Source organism: Micromys minutus (assembly GCF_963924665.1).
Source record: "Micromys minutus genome assembly, chromosome: 8".
Taxonomy (NCBI): domain Eukaryota; kingdom Metazoa; phylum Chordata; class Mammalia; order Rodentia; family Muridae; genus Micromys; species Micromys minutus.
Window position 1 is genome coordinate 45,645,218 of NC_137977.1, and position 5,044 is coordinate 45,650,261.

At 40.7% G+C, this 5,044-nt stretch overlaps 1 pseudogene across 1 annotated transcript; it reads left to right on the forward strand.

The window, feature by feature from the left end:
• The first annotated feature begins 1,119 nt into the window (after positions 1-1,119).
• LOC308423401 (UAP56-interacting factor-like) lies at positions 1,120-4,260 on the forward strand (annotated as a pseudogene). The gene is made up of 3 exons: positions 1,120-1,128; positions 2,770-2,973; positions 3,578-4,260. The product of its transcript is annotated as a UAP56-interacting factor-like (transcript).
• The last annotated feature ends 784 nt before the right edge of the window (positions 4,261-5,044 follow it).

The window sequence follows — 5,044 nt, forward strand, 5'->3', positions numbered from 1 at the left end:
ACATACAAATTCAAAGCTCCTGAGCCTAGTGGCATTCACCTTAGCAAGGTTGGTGAAAAATAATTAGTTGCATATTTGTTTGTAAAAGCACCAGAACAAGAATGAAGGCATTTTTGGCAGTATTTCAATAAAAGACATGAATAATGACTATTCCAAGCTATCTTCCTGTAGAGGAATACAGTTTTTGTCCTTGTGTTTTTAAACATAAAGATTCCTTAGTCTTGCCCTTTTTGATTCAGTGGAATTCCTTTGGAAAAGACTTTTTCAAGTAGCTTTCAAAACTCGCCATTGTTACAAGGTATCCGTTCATCATAAACTTTATTTTATTTATATGAAAGTAATCAAAACAATCACCCACAGTGGACACATACAGATTTCACAAGTATATAGTGTCTGACAGAGATTCATCAAATAAATTAGCAAGTATACTTAATATCTTTAAAGCCTATTGTTGTGTTTTCTGATTTGTCCAAATGATATAGAAAGGGTTTAAGACTTTCATTAGGTACACAAAAAGATTAACACAGCATGGTGCCTCTGCTTGATATAGAAATGCAAATTAAATTGTCACTTTCTTTAACAATCCTCACAATTACCATATATCTGAAGTCTGAGTAAAATGTATGGATTCTCTGCCAGGTATGTTTCACTGAGGCAAAGTCACAATATTATCCAGATGAGCTCTTATCAAAGTTCTGGGGAAAATACACTTGCAGACATTATCATCATTATTGTGTTTAGAAAGTTCTTGGAGAACTGACATCCCTGTTCCCTTGCTGACTATCAGCCTCCAGAGGCTTCTCACAACCCCTGTTGCACCCAGCAGCAATGTGTTGAATTCTCATAATTCAAACATCTGACCTCCCCGTCCCTCACTGACAGGTTCTGATTCTATGAGTTTCTATTATTAGATTAAGCACATCCGGGCAATTTCCCTTTCTGCCATATTTATAAACACAGCAGTCCCATTTATCCTTTCCACAGCTGGAAATAATGAGGTGTGGAGGAGATGCTCGGAATTGATTTTTGTCTACAATAAACAACAAAATCAAAGTCTTCTCAGGTAAATAAAACTGGAGACCTATGAGCTTCAAAAACCATAACTGTTGGACTGGAGAGATGGTTCAGGTATGAGGAATGCCTGCCGCTCTAACAGAGGAGTCAAGTTCAACACACAGTACCTACGTGGCAGCTCACAACCACAGCTGTCTATAACTCCATTTCCAGAGAAGCTGATGCCATTCTCGAACCACCACAGGACTTAGGCACACATGTGCTACACATACATGTATTCAGCAAAACATCGGCACACATAGAAATAAATTTCAAAATAAAATATTTTAGATGAATGTAAAAAAAAATTAAGTCTTAGTTAACAAAATTCAACAATATACAGAATACCACATGAAGAAAGTACATTAAAAATAAAAAAAAACACATTTCAGAAATAATTAGTTAATAACTGTCTTCTTGCTTTTTTATTTTATGGGCATCGGTATTTTGCCTGCATGTATGTCTGTGCACTGCTTGTGTGTCACACATGGAGGCTAGAAGAAAGTATCAGATGTCCTGGAACTGCAGTTTCAGGCGGTCGTGAGCTGCTGTATGTGTGCTGAGAACAAACCCAGACGTTCTGGAAAAGCAGCCAGTGCTCTCAACTGCTAAGGTATCTCTGCACTTCCATAGGAAAAAACTAAGAGAAATCAATCAGCAGTAAATCCTTGCTAATTCTTCTGGCTGTAAAGGCTAGAGGCTAGGAAATCCCGAGAAAGGGAATAGAAAAGTTCTTATCACAGAATCATTATGGTGCTCCATCAGGGTGCCATTTGCAAATCTACATTGTACTTAAGTCTCTATAGATGAATATCAGCTACAGTCTTATGTTTTGGGTTGGTGATGAAATTTATTCATCTCATCTCCTGCAAGACTGCATATCTAGTTTCAACTGCACATATCGCTGAAACCTCCTTGCAGTCCTGAAGACAGCTCAAAATGTATGTGATAGTTTTAATTTGCTGCTTTCATCCCACTACCCAGAATGCTAATGGAACTAAAAAGGTCCAGTCATCTGGGATGTGGACCACACCGATGCGGACTTTGGTCTCATGGGCCTGACCAGTGAATTCTGAAAACGCTGCTCCAACCTAGATTCTGTCTAATACTTTACTTTAGGGATACTAGGCTTAATGTCCTTAATATCCCTTAACAATAGGCTCTTCAGATGTTACACTAGATGAAGTAATATCAAAAAATAGACATAAGAAAAAGAAAAGATTTTACAAGGAACTTTGTCAACAAAAAGTAAAATTTCATTAGTAATAAGACAGGAATGGTTAGAATTCATAACACAAGTACAATCATATATAAATGTCACTACCGTCTCCAACCAGCAGAAAAGGAGCGACCACACAGCATTCTTCTCAAAGCCTTACAGCATGTAAGCTAAAATCTTTTGTTGAGCTTTCGTCATGGGTGCGCCTGCATAGCTCGAACAGTGGGAGTGGCTAATCTGCGGGCGGGGACAGGAGGAAGTCAGGTGCTAGTCACAAGACTTGGCCAGAGTCCCGAGCGCCTTTTTGGGACTGCTGCCACACCTGCTCTCCACAGATAAAAATTTTTAAAATTACATAAAATCAGTGGCAATCTATACTATTGAAAAATAATATTCTGGAATGGGAGGTGGGGGGCCTGCAACTCTGGCCTTCCTGGCTGACTGATCGGTCACCGAATTTCCAGTGATGAACCAGTTTGGTACCTGGTTGTTGAAAGCCATGGAGACCCCGCCATCACCACCACTGCCAGAATAATGAGAACCTCCACAAAAATGAAATTATCAAACTGAATAGAAAGGAAAGAAGCAAAAATTTCCAAGACTAACTAGGAGACTCCAGCAAAGTAGTGCTCAGCAATTCAGGATGAGAATACAGTGGGGAATCCAGCAGAATTCTGGTTTTGGGAAAACTAGTGTGAGCCGTAGAGTAAGTGTAAGGAAAAGATGATGGGGCACCAATGAAAGGAAAAGTCACTGAAAGGAAAAGTCACAGGGCACCAATGTTGTGAAAAGATAACAATCTGAGTCACAGCACCAATGTTAGGGGAAGGATGAAGAGAGTGGGGGGCATATGGCCCATGGAGGTACGGCGAGGCCTGAGGGCAAAGGGGATGCCTCTGGGGGGGTCCATGTTGGGAATCCCTTCCCCCCAAGGGACCAACCCCACAACGGTATAGTACAGAGTAGAGTTTATTCAGGTCATCGGAGAGTTAAGAAGGTGGTAGAGGCAGAGAGAGAGAGAGAGAGAGAGTGAGAGAGAGAGAGAGAGTAGAGGAGTAGAGGCCAGCCATGAGCACATGGAGGGAGGGGGGGAAGGGAAGGGAAGGGAAGAGGAGGGGTAGGGGTGGGAGAGCAAGGCTGCAAGAGCACAAGAGCAAGAGAGAGGAGGGGTCAAGCAGCTCCCTTTATAGTGTCAGGTCACTGGGGCGGAGCATACCTGGCCACTGCTGGGTAATTGAGGGGTGGGGTATACCTGGCTGTTGCTAGGTAACTGAGGGGTGGGGTTTACAGAATCCCAACAGTAAGTGTATTTATTATCTGGAAAGAGACATCCTTATGGAGGCATCACTGGCCTTACAGCCAGGAAAGCAAGGGGTATTCGAAACGGAGTAAGTCCTATGAATCGTCCACCTCTAAGTGACAGGAATATAGATATTTTCCAGCATTAAAAAGGAAGACAGCCTTCTGGGACAAAATGAAGTGCAAAGGAAACCAGTCGCACTTCTCGGGAGATCAGTTAAACAGAAAAAACAAAAAACAAAAAACAAAACATTCCAGCTAATTTTACCAGGAGTGGAAAGAAATTAAGTCATCAGAAAGAAACTCGTCAGGCAACTTTTCTCTTCAGAAGAAAAGCCTGAAGCTTCAGATCCAGTTGAACAGAGAACAGCTGACAGATGATGTGGTAGCGAAGAGAACACACCAGTGGCAGACTTCCACCACAAATGGAGGAATTTGGACTGTATCCATTGACAATCCTGGAGCTGTACAGTGTCTGGTAACTCAGAAACCACAAGTAACTCGTTCTGCTGCGCCTTCGTTCTTGACAAAAAGAGAACAGTCTGATGTTAAGGCGTCCCTCTGTAGTTTGACATAAATAGCGTGGGAAAACAGACAGGGATGACTTTGAACGATCTGGGATACTGAAAGAGCAAAAAACCACCCGCACATTCAGCAAAGGAGGTAGCCGCTTTGGGACTATGGGATAGATCCCTGTCCAAGAAACTTTTCAGTGCTGACTGTGTGAAAAGTTGATTTGCTTGAACAGTTCATCGGAGAAGTTCAAGAAAATTTACTTCAGAATATTCACAAACCTAAATAACTTTATTTTAAAGGTTTTTTTTTTTTGTTTTATTTTTTTAATGTATAAATAATGCCCTGAAAGAATAGCAGGGCATATACCTATCTGTTCTTAAAGATTTCATGGTTGGCCCAAACAAAGCAGTTCTCTGTTGACTTCTTTGATTCCTCATGAAGCACCGGGAAGACAGAAAGATGATTATTTTTATGGGCGTGGTATTTAGGATCTCACCACTTTTATCCCGTTTTTTAGGTTTTGCCATGGTAAATCTTAAACTTGATTACACCTCTGTGTTGTTACTTCCTGTCCGTGTGCTGGTGTCTAGGACAGCCGCCTCTCTATCTTTAATGGTGTTTTTAAACTGGAGGAGAATTTCGGTTTTGACTTTCAAGGCTTATAGAAATAATTGGAAGTTGGTTCATTTTTTAGTTGTTGTTAGATTAAACTCCCTGAGTTCTAAGCACTTAGTATTAAACTTTTAATAAAAAATATGGCTCTCAGGATTAATCTCAGACCAAATGTGTCAGGGCTGCAAATGCTTATGTACAAAGTTAACTGATAGGTCCTTGGAGGAGATGCCTAATACAAAACCCTGACAGTTTGTGTTTAGTATAGATGGAGGAAACACAAAAGGCATTAGCAAACTAAAGGATTTGAAATGGAAAATAATTATAACCTGAGTCATAGTTACA